Source organism: Poecile atricapillus, chromosome W (assembly GCF_030490865.1).
Source record: "Poecile atricapillus isolate bPoeAtr1 chromosome W, bPoeAtr1.hap1, whole genome shotgun sequence".
NCBI lineage: Eukaryota > Metazoa > Chordata > Aves > Passeriformes > Paridae > Poecile > Poecile atricapillus.
Genome location: NC_081288.1, coordinates 106,589,922 through 106,610,374, shown reverse-complemented (window position 1 = coordinate 106,610,374; position 20,453 = coordinate 106,589,922). Strand labels below are relative to the sequence as shown.

At 48.5% G+C, this 20,453-nt stretch overlaps 1 long non-coding RNA gene across 1 annotated transcript; it reads right to left on the bottom strand.

Annotated features, from left to right (window-relative positions):
* Window positions 1-13,161: 13,161 nt before the first annotated feature.
* Window positions 13,162-17,641, bottom strand: LOC131591513 (uncharacterized). Its single transcript, XR_009280414.1, has 3 exons — window positions 17,573-17,641; window positions 16,532-16,606; window positions 13,162-13,256 (listed from the first exon to the last, which is right to left on the bottom strand). It is a non-coding gene; the product is annotated as an uncharacterized LOC131591513 (long non-coding RNA).
* Window positions 17,642-20,453: the final 2,812 nt, after the last annotated feature.

Genomic DNA, 20,453 nt, shown 5'->3' with positions numbered 1-20,453 from the left:
AGTGGAATTCTCCCGGGCTTTCCAAGAGGAAGCTGGTTTCTAACCAACGGGATAGTGGAGCCTGCCGGAGAGCGGGCTTGGAACGGCTATCTTGGTGAAGCAGAGCTTGAAATCCCGGGTCCAAGCCGATAGCGTTTGCATAATTGCATTCGCGGAGCCGCCAAGATAAAAAATTTTTTCATAATGGAGAACTGTGATTTAGCTGATAAGCAACTTGTCAGCTTTGCATGGCAAGACGCCTTGCTGAGCATGGGACTCTGTATTCCTGAAGAAGATATACGCGCTTTGTTCCACTGGGTGAAAGCGCAGGAGTTTGCTATGACTGTGAATGATGTGTTTAACCTTGAGATTTGGTGGTCAGTGGGAGACCACCTGTGGACTAAGCTAGCTGCGGGAGATACCAGTGCGTGCAGCTTAGCAGCAACTTGGGGAGTGATTTTTAAGGCACTGGAACAGTGCCAGCCTAAAAACAATGAAACCGAACTGTGTAGCAGTCCTTCAGCTCTGCCCGGACCCTTAGAGAACTTTAGCAGCGGGCAGGAGCAATCCGTGAGCCAGAGAGCTCCCTCTCCAGAAAAATTTGAGCGCTCACCATTCGCAGAGCTCGGCGTGCAAGTTTTACCAGCAGAAAAACAACAGAAGAGCGAAAATCGCTCGGCTCTGCCTTTACCGCATCCGCAGGCGCCGCCATCGCCAGCGCCGCGAGAACCCCCTCTGCCTGCGCCCTCCGCGGAACCTCCGCCGGCCCCTCCAGGACCAGCGTTGTGAGCACTGCTGCCAGCGGCCGCCGTAGAGCCTCCGCCGGTGCCCCGAGTCCCCACAGCAGCAGCAGCAGCAGCGAGAAAAAAACGAGAGAAAAGGTGGAAAAGAAGGAAAAAAAAAAAAAAAAAAAAAAAAGCTAACTCAAGACGCCGCCCGCCGCCACTGGCGGTGGGCCGGGCGGCCATCCAGACCCTCTGGCTCCGGCCGGCTGCAAAAACCCCGTAAAAGCCGAGCCGAAACCCGGATCTGGAGCCGGAGCTGTGGCGAGCATTCCCCCCCCACACACCCATCCAAAGTGCCAGCCGAAAAGCGGCGAGGGGGGGGAGAGCCCAAGCCCCCCTTTCGCTCGCGCGCGCGCGCCCTCTGAGCTCCTTTCTTCTGTGCCGCCGGAAGCGGCGCGAGACCGCGGCACCCGCGGGGACGCCCCTGCTCCCCCCGCGCGTGCGCGCCCCGCGCGGAGCGAGCCGCGAGGGTCGGCGCGAAACCGCGGCACCCGCGCGGACGCCCCTGCTCCCCCCGCGCGTGCGCGCCCCGCGCGGAGCGAGCCGCGAGGGTCGGCGCGAAACCGCGGGACCTGCACAACATCCCCGCTGCCCCGCGCTCGCCTGCGCTCCAGCGGGGAAGCAGCGGGGAGGACGGGGAGTGAACTTCGCTCCCCCCGCGCCCGTCAGTGCGGCCCGCGCGCGCACGGACCGTGCTACAGGCGCCGAACCGGGTTCTGCCAGTCTTGTACCACTTTAGTGTTCTTTTAAACTACTATATCGACAAGTTAGACTGTCAGTTTAAACAGACTAACAATGTTTTGTATTAGTTCACTGAGTTAAGGATATTTGACTCAACCGTCAAATCCTTGCAAGGAAAACAATCTTTAAACATCAAAATCATAAACCAAAATTCCAAATTAATATCCATTCCAATATCTAGTAAAAGAAACCACTTGTGCCGTGTTTGTTCTCCCTCCTGCAAGGGCCCAGCAGGATGTTACAAACACTGTACATTTTTTATTTTTTCCTAAACCGAAAGGGTGAATTATGGATGCTAGCTTTGGAGCAGGCTGTAGGCCCATGGCCTGACAGGCCTGCCTGAGAAGCTAGCCTGGGAAATTCATGGGAGGATTCAAAACAATCCTCAAAGACACAAAACAGCCTGCAGGTGCTGTTTTTCTGATTCCCGTGTTTTCCTTACAGGAGAAGGTCAGGGGGTGGTAAACCCCACTGACCAATGATGGTAATGTAGTATTTTACTAACCAATAAGAGTTTCCTTTCTGTACTCTTCACGAACTAGTCTATATAACATGGCTGTAACAATAAACTAGAGATTCTCTCCTGTTCTGACTCCATTGAGAGTCCGTGTCTTTCTTTCCGCCGTTCCCAATTAGAACGACATCTGTCGGGCTCGGGAAACAGAAAACCAAGCGCGATGGGGAGACACGCTCAGACACAAGCCTCTCTTCACACCCTGGAGCTGATGGAGGTCTGCTTGGCCAGCTCGTAGCCAGCACCTCCGGCTCAGCAGGCCTTGATGTCTTCACAGCAGACACAGTTGTCTTTGACTCTTGCAGGATGTACAGGGTTCCTTTGGATGCTTTTGGTCCAGTGGGTGAGAGCATGAGTGCTCTTCTTGTGGGGAGGTCTAGTACCACTGCTCAGGGCGTCATTGTGCACCTAGGAATCACTGATTCAGATTTCACGGGGCGGATTTATGCCATGGTTTTCATGCTCACCCCCCCGTCACTATCCCTGCAGGAACCAGATTTGCTAAACTTGTGCCTTTTAAGTATTGTGTTTGCAGAGCGGAGGACCGGCTGCTGCAAGATGGCTGCTTCGGGTCCACTGGGCCGCCTCAGGTTCACTGGACTTCTGTCCCGATGTCCAAGGATCGTCCTGAACGGATGTGCAGACTGTCTAACGCCTCCTATACGGTGACTGGTAGACAAACCCGTTTGGGAGAACCAGTGGCCCCTCCCTCATGATAAGCTAGTCGCCCTCCGTGATTTGGTGCAAGAACAGTTAGACCAGGGTCATCTGGAGTCTTTGACCAGTCCCTGGAACACTCCTGTTTTCTGTATCAAGAAGTCTGGGAAATGGAGGTTGCTGCAAGACCTCCAGAAAGTTAATGCTGTGATGGAAAGCATGGGTACTTTGCAGGTTGGCATGCCGTCACCCACCATGCTTCCCAATGATTGGCCAGTTCTCATTGTAGATCTGAAGGATTGTTTCTTTACAATTCCTTTGCATCCCGATGACAGACCGAAATTTGCCTTCTCGGTGCCAGCTGTCAATAATGCTGAGCCCGCACAGAGATATCAATGGAGGGTTTTGCCGCAAGGCATGCAAAATTCACAGGCCATTTGCCAATGGTATGTGGCTCGAGCCCTGTCTGAAGTTTGCAAGCAGTTTCCTGATGCTCATCTCTATCTTTATATGGATGACATCTTGGTGGCTGCGCCCACCCAGAATGGCTTGCTGTGGATACAGCCTCAGCTGATCACTGCCTTGCACTCTCATGGGCTGCAAGTGGCTCCAGAAAAGGTTCAGCAACAACCTCCTTGAAAATATTTGGGAGTCAAAATTTTGGAACGAACAGTCCAACATCAGGAGGTGCAATTTGTGTATTCATTGAAGACACTGAATGATGTCCAAAAATTGGTGGGTGTCGTTACTTGGTTGCGTCCCTATTTGGGACTGACCATGACACAACTGTCTCCCTTGTTTGGTCTGTTAAAGGGGGACTCTGGTTTAAAGTCACCTTGGACACTGACCCCAGAGGCATGGCAGGTGCTGGAGGAGATTCAGTGAGCAGTTTCTGCTCATCAGTTTATCGCATTGATCCTTCCATTGATGTCACTGTTTTCATTACCACTCCATATTTGCATCCCACAGGTATCATTGGCCAATGGAATGACGAATGGTCCGATCCCTTGCATGACGTGGTGTCATAGTTTAAGGCAAATTTGGAAGAGAACCCCAGGACACCTGGAATGGGCCTTCTTATCACATCAGCTGCAGAAGACGGCAACTGTATTGTTTGAGCTGATAGCTTGCTTGATAGTCAAATGCCGGATACGGTGTTTGCAATTGATGGGTGCGGATCCCGCAAAGATTGTGCTCCCAGTACCGCGGGAGGACTTTGACTGGTGCTTTGCGAACAATATTTCCCTGCAAAATGCTCTGGAAAACTTTCTGGGCAGATCACTTATCATCTCCCCAGTCACAAGCTATTGCCAGTGGCAAAATTCACTGAAATTTCTTTGTGGCCCAAAAAAAGTCAGGAACCTGTGCAAGGACCCACTGTCTTTACTGATGGTTTGGGGAGGAATGGGAAGGCCATTGCTACCTGGAAGGATGGATCTGAGTGGCAGGTTCTGGAGAGTCATGAGGACGGGTCGGCCCAATTGATGGAATTACGGGCTGCTGTCATGGCATTTCAGAAATTTTTCTAGGAACCTTTCAATCTGGTCACAGATTCCACCTATGTGGCTGACATAGCCCAGCGGTTGGGTCATTCAGTTTTGAAGGAAGTCAGCAATCCTGCCCTGTTTCGTATACTGAAGGCCCTGTGGTGTGCCATTCAGGCTCGGGTGCATCCGTACTACGTTCTGCATGTGAGGAGTCATACCCATTTGCCAGGGTTCATTGCAGAAGATAATGCGAGGGATGACAAGTTGACTAACCCTGTGTGGGTTGCACCTCAGACTGATATGCTCAAGCAGGCCAAGGCATCGAATGGGTTTTTCCACCAGAACACACATACTTTGCAGAAGCAGTTTCAATTGACGTCAGCTGAGGTCCATGACATTGTTGAGTCTTGTGACGACTGTCATGTGCTTGCTGCACCTTTTCCTGCAGGTGTAAACCCCAGAGGCCTTAGGGACTTGGAGCTTTGGCAGACAGATGTCACCCAAGTTGCCGAGTTCGGTCGGCTCCGGTATGTGCACATCAGTGTGGACACTTTCTCTTCTGCAATGTGGGCTTCTGCTCACACAGGAGAAAAGACCCGTGATGTCATTGCCCACTGGAGGCAGGCCTTTTCCATTTTAGGCATACCTTCTACTGTGAAGACTGATAATGGTCCTGCTTACGCCTCTTAGAAGGTGCATTGGTTCCTGCTGTTGTGGGGTGTGTCACACAAGTTTGGTATCCCTCATTCTCCTACAGGTCAGGCTATTGTAGAACATGCTCATGGTACACTTAAGCGAGTTCTACAGAAGCAGAAACGGGGAATGCAGGGTGACACCCCACAGTCAGTTGAAAAAAGCTTTATATACCCTCAGTCACCTCATGGTGACGCAGAACTCTAATAACCCGGTCATGTTGAACCATCACCTTTCATTGCAGGCTTTGGATGAGATGCATCAGCCTCAAGTGAAGGTTCGAGTGAGGAATTTAGTCACCAAACAGTGGGAAGGTCCCTATGACCTTATCGCTTTGAGGCACGGGTATGCGTGTGTATCCATAGATACTGGGGTATGCTGGGTACCCGCAAAGTGCATTCGTCCTGACCTGTGACAGCAAAGGCAGCATCCAGCCGACGAGTGGGTTAGAGACCGTGACCAAATTTAAAGTCATCAAATGGATGGGCCATCGGATGATGTCTCAGATGCAGATGACATGAGTGATCACCCCGATGGCCCATCCACAAGCAGACACTGATGTCAGACACTTTTTCATTTTTATTTTTCGTAATGGAGAAAGGGTGAGATATCGCCCTGAAACTAAAGCCTTCTGATTGTCTAGAACATTGTTAATTTTCTTTGTTATTTTCCTTTTTGATTGTTTAAAATATTGTTTTCTCTGTTCATTTTTCTTTTCTTTTTTTTTTTTTTTTAAAGACAAAAGGGTGAGATGTTGCCCTTAAAATTAAACCTTCTGTTCCTGTTTTCAGTTTCCAGCCACTTTCCCAGGAAAGTAACTATAAACAGATGTTTATACATTCTTTTAAAGAAATGTCTTTTGATGGACGTTTTTCACGACCAGTGTGATTGGGAAGGTTGTAACCTAACTATCCAATACCTGGTCATTGTTGAGAATCTATAAATACTATAGTCACGGAAATATAATTGTTCTTTTTCCCTATCATACATTGAGACATGTCCGTGTGAATCATTTCATGTCCTGCAGTCACAGGGAAACTCTAAGTTAACCTTTAAATAGAAATGGAAGCGTTCTCATTATCATAATTAAAGCAATATGATATAATTTGTGACTCAGCAAATGAAAAACATGCGTGCATCAATGGGTGCCAGACTTGAAAGGTCACTTGGAGAAGACAATGATGAAGATGAAAGTGATGAAGTAAGAGGACACCCCTCCTCAAAATTACCAGAAAAGTATGTTGGATGGTAGTCTGAGGAAGCCTTTGGGCCTACTAGGGGAATTTCTAGAGGGAAGCCATGGAAGAATCTGCCACAGGCTTCAAGAAAGCCTGACTGCTTGGGATGAGACAAAATGCTCCTCCCATGGTGCTATGCAACACTATGTAAATTTACCTCATCCCCTATAGGTCAGTGACCTTTGCCTTGCCCCTGTGCCACCCCTGTGCCCCTAGACTATTGGCTTCTGACCCCATACTTAGCCTGAGACACTGCAGGAAGTCTTGGTCTTTTGTCACTGGAACCTTTGGTGGGGTTTGTAATAAACCTCTCTGGAATGGTATACAGAAGACCCTTTCTGTCTTTCTTCGCTGACCTATCTGTGGTGTGTGTGAGTTTTGGATACAGTGACTGTCCGTGCCAACCTGAATGGCTTTCTCAAAAGATGCTTTGGAGTGGTAGCAGTAACAATATCCATTTTCCACACTGCAACAGTAGTCTTGCTCTGTAAAAGAGGAGCAAGAAGAAACTGGACACCTATCCTGTGACGTAACATGCTGGGAGAGCACGAGGGGAAAGCTATGAGAAAGCTTTTGTGTTACAATGTGTATAAACCCTGGAAATTTTTTTTTTCTTTGGACATTCTTGGTGAATAAATAACCGTATGTCCCCAAATGTTAGCCAGAGTTGTTATTAGGAATGTTTGCCCCACAACTCACAGTTGCGGTGTCTTAAACCCTTTATTTCAGTCCTTTGTTTCAGAAGCTGCAGCAACTATTATAATACTGTGCACTAGGAAGCAATATTGAAGCAATTATATTGGAGCAATTATATTAGAGCAAAAACAATTATTAAATAGAGATTGTTGCCCAGGCTAACAACCATGAACAAAGCTCTTTGGCTCAAGGAGTGACCTTGAGGGGCCTTCCCACTTCAGGGAGGCATCTACACACACACCCCCCAGGAAGGGATATGTCAGGAGACACTGCTGTTAAAATTTGCGACTGGGCTTTTTGTAATCTAAAATGCTGGACTGTCAATCAGGTATGTCCAGGCCAGCTATGCGAGCTCATCTTTGGAAAATTTATCAGTAGTATCACTTTATTCCTTTATCCAGGTATTTTACCAGGTCTGCCATATCTTCACATCCCTCTCAGGTTTTTTAACTGTGGGATTGATGAGTCAGGCTGGTTTAAGAATTATTCACCCCAAAAGCAGTGTGACCCCCCCCTTCTTCATTTACCTTTGCAAACAGGGCATTGTTGGAGTTTTACCCCATTCCAGGCAGAGCATCCTGCTACAGAACCCACATGGGATGCCCCTGCCCACTGTCCTGCCACTTTTCCTCACTCTCACACCCCTTTCCCATGGTCCCCGGAATTCCCAGCTTCCCCAGAGAACAATTTGGGGATGTCTCCCCGACGCTGTGCTTGGTTTTGGGGTCTTGACCCTTTCCCCCTCAGTCTGGGGGTCCAAAGTCACCTCCCACTCGGTTTGGGGCTCCCACTCCATCTTATACACTTCTTCCCCCCTTTCTCATTGTCCTTCCCTCTCTCCCGCTCTCCCTGCTCACCCGAAAGCTCCTCGCCAGCAGCCAGGGGGGCTCCAATCACCTCTTGTACCACCAATACGCCCCCAGTTTCTCATCCATCCCCATCCCCAGCGCCGGGCAGGTGGTGACACCCCAAAAGCAGCCGGGCTGTGCCGGGGGTAGTACCCACGGCTGCGTGGTGCTGGGAGCACCATTATGGAACAGTGTGGAGTGCTGGGCGGCGGCATCAGCCGTCCCTGGGCAGGGCCGGGCCCCGCAAGGCTCCGGCCCACACTCGGCCCCCTCTGCAGCTGCCACCCCCAGAACAGTGCGGGAGAGCCGGCCTGGGAGTCGCCCACCTCCCCTCTCCCCAAATTCCCCTCCCGAGGGGCGCTGAGGGGAGGGGGAGTGTAAGTGGGGACCAAATAGGGAACTCTGGGCCCTGCGGGTCTGCCTGGCAATTGGTGAGTCATCAGCAGGAAAAGCTATGATTGGCTAAAAATTGTTGAGTGCTCTGGGCTCTCTATATCGCTCTGGCAACAGATGTCAAAATCCCAGTGAGCTCTGATTGGCTGAAAATAGTTACGGTCTCTGTTTTCTCTTTGTCTGCCTGACAACTTGTGAGTCATCAGTGCTGCTCATTCTAATTTGCTGAGAGCTGCTTTAAGGGTGGGGGCTGGAGGAAGGGAGGACACCCTGTCCATCAGAACGTTGGACCCCAACAAGCAGCTTGTCACCTCCCAAAACTGGGGGTTATAAAATCCCCTCAGCCACCAGTGGAGCCACGTGGTCACCCCAACCACCCAAAATGAGGGGCAAACCCACAAAAGCCATTTATAAGCCCTCAAAATTGGCAGAAAGCAGCAGGATGCTCCCCATAATGTGTTCCCTTCATCCCTCCCGGTAGGGTGAAAGAAAGTGACTGAATTCTCATAGTATGTGGCTAAATCTGTGATTAACTAACAAAACGCTTTTATGACTTTTTGCCCTACCGCATGACAAAGATAAAGGGAACATTGTTTAGAAATGGAATCTACAGATTATGTTTAACCAGAGACTAAGAAATGTTCAGGAAAAATATAGCTGAATAGGCATATGTTGAGGGAACATTGTTTAAAAACAGGATCTATAGGTTAATAGATGTTCAGGATATATTAAATAATTTCTTTGCAAGTAGACAGCATACATCTCTTAAAATAAATAAGTAACCAATCAACAACCAACCTTCAAGGCTGTGGAGCAAGCTGTCCAGGACAATAAGGAAACACACCAGCAAGAACCAGTTTTCTAGTTTGAAAACAACCGGGACTAAGCATGCACCAAATAAGAAAGTTCAATTAAAGGACAAATGATGAAGACTGCAGAATGACCACCAGAGGGACTGTGTTCTTACAAAAGGACAGTAGATGGCAGAAAAACAACGTAAATTGTAGTCAGCTAATAACTACAGAAATAGGTGTGTTTAGGTAAAATATACCCAAGAAAACTCATGAATATGTAATAACATTTGTAAATATAAACTACCTGAAACCGCTATGTCATTGGGAGCATTCATGGAAGGAAAATCCCCAGTGCTACTCTAGCACTGCTAATAAAGGATGCCTGCTTAACACTGATCAAATCTCGATGTTGAGTGATTTATTTGTTTCAAGAGCCCCATTCCAAGTGCTGGAGCCACATGTCGTCCCACTCTCAGTACCATCCCCGAATAACTGGGGAGTACCTCAAAACCACCTCAGAAATGGAGGATACCCCAAAATCCCTTCAGGAACACGTGATACCCCAAAACCCACTCAGGGACCAGGTCTCACCCACCTCATCATCCCCAGCCTTTGGCTATCTTATTCCAGACCCCATCCCACACTCCTACTCCCCACACCACTGCATCCCACCCCTCATGGGAGGGAGGGAGGGAGGGAGGAAGGGAGGGAGGGAGGAAGGAAGGAAGAGAGGAAGGAAGGGAGGGAGGGAGGGAGGGAGGGAGGGAGGGAGGGAGGGAGGGAGGAAGGAAGGAAGGAAGGAAGGAAGGAAGGAAGGAAGGAAGGAAGGAAGGAAGGAAGGAAGGAAGGAAGGAAGGAAGGAAGGAAGGAAGGAAGGAAGGAAGGAAGGAAGGAAGGAAGGAAGGAAGGAAGGAAGGAAGGAAGGAAGGAAGGAAGGAAGGAAGGAAGGAAGGAAGGAAGGAAGGAAGGAAGGAAGGAAGGAAGGAAGGAAGGAAGGAAGGAAGGAAGGAAGGAAGGAAGGAAGGAAGGAAGGAAGGAAGGAAGGAAGGAAGGAAGGAAGGAAGGGAGGGAGGGAGGGAGGAAGGAAGGAACTATATAGTCACCACTCATGGATCCTGTGACATACTTGAGTGTTGCAACTTGAGTGTCCATTAGTCAAAGTGATGGTCGCGGTATTTATCTGTCAGGGGTGTGGAGAAACCCATGAAACATGAAGTCCAGCAGGTTAATATACTCTCAGGCTAGGTGGGAATGCCTGGGTGCTTCCCCTAGTGATTTGCAGAATAAAAGGAACCCTATAACTCGCAGAGTAATTATAAGAGCAGGTATGAATTTATTCAGCGCTGAGGTGCATGGGGATATCTCCTCCAAAAAGCATGCACACCTTTTTGATTAGGTTTTTCCTTTTTATCCTTTACAGGCTAGGTTTACACGATACACCTAATACATATTAATTTCCTAACCCCGCCTGTCTTCACTTCATATTACAATTAGCCCCATGCCCCTTTCAGTTCTTTGGCCACTTTTTGGGACTTCAAATCTGTGTAAGCAGGTCCACTGTCTGTTTTAATTTGTTCTGGGACTCCCAGGGTAGCAAAAGCAAGGAGAAAATGTCGGATGGTGTACTTGGCATTTTGTCCTGCATGGGCTGAGGCAAACACTGCACCAGAGAAGGTGTCTACGTACGTATTTGACTCTCCCGAAGGACGGGACATGAGTGACATCGGTTTGCCATATCTGGCAGCTGTTAAGTCCTCAGGGGTTAATCCCGGAGTTAACGACTGGTATTTGGAAAGATTGACAATTAGGACAGGTGGCAACTATCGCTCCAGCCTGGTCTCTGGGTAGTCTGATCATTCTCATCAGTGCAGGCACGTTTTGGTGGAAGAACTGGTGGGACAATTTCGCTTATGTGAAAATGTCAGGGACATTGGCTGCTTCAGCAGGCATAGCTAAGGCGTCTGCCCTCCTGTTTCCTTCGGCAATGGCACCAGGGAGGTCAGAATGTGCCTTCACATGCATGACATAGTAAGGTTGCTTTCTGTGGGGGATAAGATATACTAATTCAGAAAGCAATTTGTATAAATTTGGGTTAGAGACCTCTTTCAGAAATGCATGTTCTGCTCTCATAGCTGTTCCAGCCACATAAGCTGAATCAGTCACCAGATTGAAAGGTTCTTGGAATTTCTCAAAAGCTCTGACGACGGCCGCTAATTCAGCAATCTGTGGTGATCCCTCGACCACTTGGACATCAGACTCCCGTTTCTGTGTCTTGGGGTCCTTCCAAGTCATGACTGACTTGTGGGATTTCCCTGAGCCATCTGTGAAAACCGTCAGGGCCTGGAGTGGTGTTTTGCTCTGTAATGATTTGGGGACCAAATTAAAGGTAGTTTTGAAAAGTCTGTGGCCAGGTGGGTGTATAGAAATATGGCCTGAATAGCTATCGAGAGTGAACTGAAGGCTCTCACTGGTTTGGAGCAAAGGCTCCAAACTTCCAGTTGCCAATAGGAGGAAGATGCATGTGAACTCACAGGCTGCAAGAGTGCGGAGATGGACTCTAGCTCTTTTAATGAGTTCAGCCATGATTTCCTGTGGGGTGGTAATAGTCTTAGTGGGCTGGTTATGTGCAAAGATCCACTCAATGATAAGGAGAGGATCCTTCAATGCCATGTCCCATTGAAAAATGAGCGCGTGTGAAGGAGACCCTTCCTTAGTCCCTCGACGTAATCCTGGCTAGCTCTGTCGATTGAGGGGTTCAGGAGGTCCTTCGAGACCAAGAAAAAGACCCAAAAGGAAGCTGCTTCTCCCCCCGGAGTAACGAAGGATGTTTATTCTGGCTGGATTCCAGGGGAAAAAGAGGCCGGGTTTCTCCTTCCCGGGCTTTTTCAAACCTCGGGAGAGGGGCGGGGGGACATATAACACCAACCAATGGGATCATGTTTCAGGGACAGGGAGGGGAGGGGAAAAACACGTCACAGCTGCCTAGGAGGTCCACACAGAAACTAGGAAACACTCAGAAATATGCATTACCACATCTGCCCCTACTTTGATATATGTAATTAAATGAAAGGTAACGAGTTTATACGTCTTACTGACCTGAAGTGGCCCACCAATCTCCATTTGCAGGCTGGTGGGGGTTACTCCGGTCTGCCAACTCTATATGGTTGACATCTGAGGTAGCTGACACTAGTTTAACTATGCTTCTGTACAGTATTTTGCTTAGCACTCCAAACACTAACACTGTTAGCAAAACAATGACTAGCAGTGACAGAATGGTTTTCACTACTGAAGCCCACCACCCCGAGAGTCCCCAGTTTTTAAACAGTCCATTAAACCAGTCATCTGCTTCTTGCTTGACTTGTCCGATAATGCTTTTCATCTCTCGGAGCGTGGCGTGGATGTTAGGAGCTTTCGATGTCAGATCCATGCAGCAGAGACCCTCGAACTCCTGGCACTCGTGCCCGTGGAGCAATAGGAGAAAGTCTATTGCAGCACGGTTTTGAAGTGTCGCCTGCCTGGTAATTTCTTCATCTTCTAGGAGGGCACTTATGGCATTAGATGTCAAATTCGCTTGTTTTACTACCCAGCACTCTAGGTGTCCCAATTCACCTAGGGCTTTGGCTGCAGCCACCCAAGGAAGGAAAATGGATGCGGCAATTCTTTTTGATTTTGACCAATGGAAAATCTCTGAGTCACAATTTTCATCTAATTTTGTAGCACTTCTCTTTTGAATTTTTTTGGTCAAATTGGTTTTATGGGTCCACTCGCCAATTAATGTTTGATTGGGCGCTAACAGTGATAGACGCCCTATGGTACACGGCCCTCCGAGGAGACGGGATGGAATTCCTGCCCATGCACGGTCCCCACAAATGAGGAACAGTCCTTTGGGGAGGCTTTTGGGTTGTGTATGAGCTGAGGAGTGCACTTTGATGTACCTTAGTACACGGCACCACCTTTTTGCTGTGAACTCTTCTCGATGTTGTACTATATGGTGGAATGTTTCTTTATGAGTTGGAGGACTGACCCTAAAGTGCACACAGTAGGATGCTGGGGAGGAACCCAGTAGCTCTAACTCCTGGGGTTCCTGGGTTGCCTTAGGAAAATGGGGTAGCCACTCTTCTACTGGGTTTCTTAATTCTGCTTCTACATGAGTGCTGTGTAGTTTATTATCTGCTTCAGGAGTCAGCATACCAAAGCTGTGTGTGAATTCATTATCTTGCAAAGGAATTCCTACCAGGCAGGTAGACATAGGATTTTTTGCTGCTGCAGTCGATAGGCATATGTTTTCCTGTTGGAGTGTTTGTGCCAGGGTCACCCAGATGTTCTGGCGTGGCTGTGGGACGATCCAGGCCGCTGTCAGGCTGCTCAGTGTGAGCAGGATGACAGCAGGGTTAAGGCTCATCATGGATTTGAGTAAGAGGTAGGTTATTTCTAAAAAAAAGGAAACAGACATTTTTAAAACATATTCACAGTTACAGTATGCAGGTCAGAGGCTAGAGAGATTTCTTCTTGCTCTCTTCAGCGGCGTCTTCTCTTGGAAGCAACAGCCACTTGCTTCTCCTTTTTTCTTGCTGGTGCTGGATTCTTTGGAACAAAAAATTTTACAAATTTCTGAGGAATCCATCGGGGGCCTGTGGGAGTGGATACACACGCGTAACCACGCCCCCAGGTGACAAGTTCATAGGGACCCTTGGTCTGCCAAGTTTCAGGGTCTCTGATTAACGCCGGTGGATGTTGTGACAATTTAAACTGACCACCATTGTTAAAATGCCGAGTTACAGGAGGATTCATGTTTTCAAATGAGCAGTTTAGGAAGTTAATGGTAAACAGAGCTTTACAGAGTTTCTGTTGTGGAGACATCCACACTGCTTCTCTACCTTGCTTGGCTAGGACTTGTTTGAGCGTCTGGTGGGTACGCTCGATTGCAGCCTGACCTGTGGGGGAGTGGGGGATGCCAGTTTTATGTTCCACTCCCCCCTGCTGGACAAATTCCAGGAACTCCTTGGATTTATACGCTGGGCCATTATCTGTTTTAATTTCTTTAGGGATTCCCAATACAGAAAAGTCCTGTACCAAGTGTTGTTTGGCATGTACAGATTTTTCTCCTGCATGAGCAGAGGCATACACTGCTCCTGAGTATGTATCAATGCTCACATGTACATACTTAAGGCGACCAAAACTGGGGATATGTGTAATGTGTGTTTGCCACACTTCACAGGTTTCAATTCCTCGGGGATTAACTCCGATGCCTAATGATGGCACTGCCTGGAGCTGACAATTGGGACAGGTAGCCACAATGGCTTTAGCCTGATCCCGTGTGTCATAATCACTAGGCCCAGCCCAATAGCTATTCTAGTCCGTGCCCCTCTACTGTAAAAGCTATGTGTTAGGGACAACACCGGGGCTAGTTGTGGATAAGAAAATAAACTAAGGGACCATAAAGGTATTAAAACCTCAAAAAAGCCTAGCGACCAGAAACACATGAAGGTCTGCACTCCAAAAGACATTATTAATTCAAGCAGCATGGCTGGATGGCTAGGGACTGCTTTATCTTATCTCAATACAAAGTAATTGCCACTTCAATACAATCAGTACAGGGTTTTTCCACTCTCTCGTGCCCCACGTTGGGCGCCAATGAATGTATTTGTCCTGGTTTAGGGCAAATTTGGGAGAAAACTTCCAGTGGGGCTTCCCCCCCTCCCCGGGAAGGAAACTCACGTGGCTCTTTTCCCCCACCCCCCAACCGGTTCGGGAAGAGATTTTTCTGAGAGAAGTGGAAAAAACCTGTTTATTTCACAGGCACAGCACCACCCAGCACAAAAATGAATGATCTTAAATTACAAAACTTCTCGCCGTTCAGAAGAGATGACAAAACTTCAGAGGGTCTCTTTCCTGTGGGTGTTTGCTTTGTTATCAGTCCCTTCGGCGCTGGAAAATGCCGCTGCCCAGGCTGGGCTCCCGGTAGTCTACGGGTGCAAGCTCCCGGTGCTCCCCCGAGTCCCCAGTCCAAAGCAGGTTCGATTTGTTTCAGAAAAGGGAAAGAAAACAGTCCAGTAAGACCTCTCTGCTCCGGCTAGTTGGAAAGCCAAGGCGATCTGTGTCTTGTTGTCTGTCTGTGCTGTAGTCAAAACTCCCGATGTGGGGGGGGAGCAAGAACAGTCTCTGATAACAGACTCGGTGCTTCTTTTCCACTCACTTTTAGTCTTAGATGGAATTTTAAGAATATAAAACTTGTCTCTGGGTTAGATGGACGAATGGGGATACAATTTAACATCATAATCAACCCAGGACACCGTGTCAGCTGGAACTGACGAATCAGTCCTGGCACATTTTGATGGTATTGCTGGTGACTTATTTTTGCCTGCTGAAACACATCAGGGAGACATACCTTTTCCGCTGGGGCAGCAAGGGAATCAGCCCTCCGGTTCCCCTCAGCGATTTCACCTGGCAACGGGGTATGCGCCCTTATATGCATTACATAGAAAGGTTGTTCTCTATTCGAGACCAAGTAAATCAGTTTTGAAAGCAATCTAAAGAGATGTTCGTTCTCAATGTCCATGAGAACTGCCTGTTCCGCTCTGGACACCACTCCTGCTACGTAGGCTGAGTCAGTAACTAAATTAATTGGTTCTGAAAATTTCTCAAAGGCTCTCACAACCGCAGCTAGTTCAGCTATCTGGGGTGACCCCTCTACAAACTCAACATCAGCTTCCCAAAGCTGAGTCTGTGGATTTCTCCAAGTCATCACCGACTTGTGGGATGTCCCAGATGCATCAGTGAACACTGTGAGCGCCTTGAGTGGCCTTCGGCTCCTTTTCTCACGAGGAATGAGATGGAATTCCTCATGAAACAATTTGTGTGATGGTGCATGAACTGAAATTTGCCCACTATAGCTGTCCAGAGCTAACTGGAGGTTAGCATTGCTCTGTAGTAGATGCTCAAACATCTCTTTGGTCAGTCTCTCAGGGGAGTTTTTGCCTTCTCCAGAGAGCCTGACTGGGAGGTGAATACACATAAAGTCGCAACCTGCCAGTTCTCGCAGCCTTACCCTGGCCTTTTGAATCAGCTGAGCCATCAGCTCTTGTGGCTTGGTGATAGTTTTGGGCCTTTGATGGGAGAGGAAGACCCACTCTATGATTAAGAGTGCATCTCTCTGCCCCTCGGCCCATTGGAATATTAACCCATGTAGGTGTGGCAACTTCCCCAGGACAATAAATTTAAAAGGCAGCTCAGGTTTGAAGCGGTGTGCCTGTCTTTCTGTCAAGGCCTTTTGTGCCTTTTCAATTACAGTTTTTGCTTCTGGAGTCAGCTCCCTGGGAGACAGTAACTCTCTCTCCCCTTTCAATAAATTGAGTAGGGGACTCAGGTCCTCATTTGTGAGACCTAGCCATGGTCTGACCCAGTTTAGTGACCCGCATAGAGATTGAAGATCTGCTAGAGTTTTAGGATTACCAATAATTTCCAATTTTTGTGGAACAACAGTCCGTGCAGTAATTTCCAGGCCCAGGTATTTCCAAGGTGGCATCCTTTGAACTTTGTCTTCCTGCAACTGAAATCCAGCAAAGGTTAAAACTTTAACCACTAGGTCAAGGGTATCTTTCAGTATGTTGTTATTGGGACAGCATATTAAAATATCATCCATGTAATGCAAAATGATGGCATCTCTCTTTTCAGCACGCACTGAGGACAGCAATGACCCCACATACCACTGGCAGATGAAGGGGCTGGCTTTCATCCCCTGAGGTAATACTGTCCAGTGGTACCGTTTCATTGGAGCTTCCCTGTTAATTGTAGGAATGGAAAAGGCAAACCTTGGTGCGTCCTCTGGGTGCAGGGGAATTTGAAAAAAACAATCTTTAATATCAAGTACTGCTAGTAGCCAATTCTGTGGTAGCATGGTGGGAGATGGCATTCCTGGTTGGAGAGATCCCATGTCTTGTATTTTTTTGTTTATTTCTCTTAAATCTTGAAGGAGACGCCATTTATCTTTCCCTGGCTTTTTTATTACAAACACCGGGGAATTCCAAGGGCTGGTTGTTTCTACTATGTGTCCTTTAGCCAATTCTTCTTCCACTAATTTTTCTAGCGCCCCAAGTTTTTGTTTGCTGAGAGGCCACTGGTTGACCCAAATTGGATCATTATCTAGCCAAGATAACTTTTGGACCGGACGCTCTACAGTGGCCTCTATCAAAAATCCTGAGGTGTCTCAGGAATTGTTAATTTCACCCCCCATTGCGACATGGTATCTCTCCCCCACAAGGGACACTTGTAGTCAATTACAAAAGGTCAGACGCTAGCTATTCTACCGTCCGGACCTTCGATCTGGACGATATCTTTAGCAACTTTTGCCAGTTTCATCCCTCCAACACCCTGTATTTTTCCTGCCACCGGTTGTAATTCCCAATGTGAGGGCCACACCTTCTCCGGTATGATGGTCACATCTGCTCCAGTATCAATTAACCCTTCTACATGGAGATGTTCTGATTTATGTGTTAAATTACACCCCATAATGGGCTTATCTTCACCCACTACTTCTTCCCAGTAGACTCCTGGTGCTTTGTCATCTACTGGGACTTCTGTTGGAACAGGGATCACCTGGGCTATTACCTGCCCTTTGTCTATATAGAAAGGTGGTTGAGGGCACCTAGCTAAGAGAATGAGATGTGTTAGGTCTCCCATAATTGTCATGGGAGCCACCTCAATCTCTATTGGTGTGTGTGCTGTGTCTCCAATAACAAAATACCTACTATCCAGTCCAGCCAGGTCTTGTGAATTATCCTGCAAATCTACTCCAATGACAGTCCAGCGGTCAGATCTGAAACAAAAAGCTTTAGAAGTTACAGGTCTGAATCGCTTTTGCGATTGCCAGACCTTATTAGGCAAACGTTTTTCACAATTATATTTTTGCAGTTTTTCACCCCCCTCCCCCCTTTTTATTAAAGGACAGAGATTTGTTTCCACTTCATTTATGTCTGCGCGCTGAATGGATAAGCGCTGTGATGCAAGTTTTTTGGCAAGCTGGTATTCGTGTGTTTCTGTTGTTTTAAAGGACAGTTTTTCGCGAAATGTCCTGGTTTTCTGCAGTGAAAACAAATTCGCTGCTGCTGGTCAGACGTCATCTGTTCACTCCTTGTCTCAGATGAAACCGCAGAAACAGGTCTTGGGGTGGTCCAGGGAGGTCTCTTTTCCTGTGAAAAGATCTCTGCTTTCCTTGCACAGGCTGCTGACATCTGTGCAAGGGTTGGAGGGGGATCCATAGGCAAGCCTAGAATAATTCTACGACAGGATTCATTAGCATTTCTCTGAGCAAGTTCTTTGACTAACTCTGCCTGTACTACAGGGTCTTCTACCTGACGGGACACTTGTTCTCTTAATCGGTCTAAGAATTGCAGGAATCCTTCTGAAGGCATTTGTTTTACATTAATATAACTGCCCTTACTGTCAGCTGTAGGGAGCTGGGTAAAAGCCTTTTCTGCAGCTGTAGTGATTTTATCTATCACAGCTTTTGGCAATGCCCTAGTTTGGTCCTCAGGTTTTTCTCATGTGCCTTCACCACATAAGTGCTCTAAAGTAATAGGGTTATTCAATAAATCTGCATTTTGGTTATTAGTTTTTAATAATTCTACTAATATGTTTTTTAGAAATCGTTTCCATGTGTTTTCCCATAAATCAAATTCAGATGGTGTAAGCAAACACCTAAAAAGATCTTTAATATCTGTAGGAACCAAATAATTTGAGGTTAGTGTTGTTTTAACAATGCTTTTAAATATTTCACTATTACGACCAAATTCTCTTTGTACTTTGCAGATTTCTTTTTTGTCTTGGTATGAAAACGGTTTGTAAGCACGATTTTGAGGTCTTGTTCCAGTAAAAGTCACCGGAGCAGCAGTAGGGAAAAAAGCTGAGTCCCAATCATTTTGTTCCCCATTCCCAGGAGTTGTATTGAACCGGCAGGGGGGAGGGGTTTGCCCTGCCCGGGTATTGGGAAGGCTCGCATTTCCCCATCCCCCAGGGGCACCACATGGCTCTACAGGGGTAGCAGGCAGAGGGGATCCACCCTTCCATCCCTTGGGGCATCCCCCAGGGCCATCAGGGCAGATTGCATTAGCACAACCACACCTGCATTTGGAATGTGGTGAGGCAACCTCACCTCCCTGCTCGGTCTCGGCCCCGCCCCCCAGACTGTGGAAACTGGGAGGGGCTCCGCCCCTCACCCCACACTCGGGTTCCGGGTTTCTGCCCCCCCCTACGCCGGGTTCCGGGGTGCTTGTTCCCCCGCAGGAGCCGGGCATGGGGCGGCCTCCCCTCACGCCGGGTCCCGGGGGTCCGGATCCCCCCCCGCCGCATCCCGGGGTTCCGCCCCCCACCACGCCAGGTCTCGGGGGTCCCATTCCCTCATTGGGCTTGTGGAGGGACTCAGCCCCACCCCCGATGGAGCCGGGAGAGTGTCTGTGTCCCCCCTCTCCAGGCCCGGTAGGCTGGCATCCCCCCATCGGGGGGAAGGGCCGGGACACCCCTCCCCCTGTCCCTCTGCAGGAGCAAGGGGTGTAACTCTCTCCCTCCTCGCCCCTCCTCCCCACAGGACAGGGGGCGGAGGGATATGGGGTAGGGTTTCAGCCTCGGGGGGCAGGGTCATAGGGTGGGGCCAAGCAGGGCTGGGAGGTGGAGCAGGGTGGAACATCAGAGGAAACAAAGGGCTTGTGATGAAGGTTATGGGTGGGAACCGGTGGGTGGGAGGGGTCATGGGTAGGAGAAAGGGAATACACAGGGGGTTTTACCATGTGGCTAGGTAGCACGTGGCCGGCGCCATCTTGGCTCTCTGCCATGTGCTCTTGAGTAAGTTCAGCTGACCCCTCCCCCCCTTGCAAGGAGGATTTTAAGCTATGTTTTTCGGGGTTTTCTGTGGGGAGGGAAGGGCACGGGGAGTTTTTGCTTGCCTGCAATGCTTCAGACAACCCCTCTGATGGGGGGGCTGAGGGAAGAGGAGGGGGAGAAGGAGCTGGAGGCTTTTGCCTCTGTAGAATGGCTTTCCGAATTAAAAGGAACAGTGGGAGGTATTTGCCAGCTGTTTTCTCCCCCAGTTCAACTTGCACTGTGAGTGTATGCCCAACTTTTTCCCAGTCAGGTAGAGAATCACCATTAAAATCTGGAAAATGCAAAAAAACCCATTTTACTAATTTCCTCAGCTTATTTTTTGAGAAATTGATATTTCCAGCCTTTAAAATATTCTTAATAAGGGAATATTTATTCCTTTCCTGTGTAGACAAAAGAGTACCCATGGCCAATCTTAAGGCTTTACTACACAGGCTGGTCTAACCTTTTTTACCTCCGAAAAAGCAGAAAAGATCCAAACTGTGGTCAGGGTTTAAAAAACCACCACGGAGCCCGGGAATCGCCGCCGGTGCACCACCCCCACACCACGTGTAGTGCCACATGGACTCCCCCGGTCCCGATACCGGGGAGAGGCACCGGCACCACACAAACCACAGTGCTTCGCAAAACCCCACAACAACCACCGGATCTCCCGCACCCCCCACACTCCCCCCAGTACCTGTATCCTGAAGGACGCGTGGTGTTCGAAGAAAGGAAAACAAAAAGGTTCTCGGTGCGAGTTGGCTCGTGTACTCA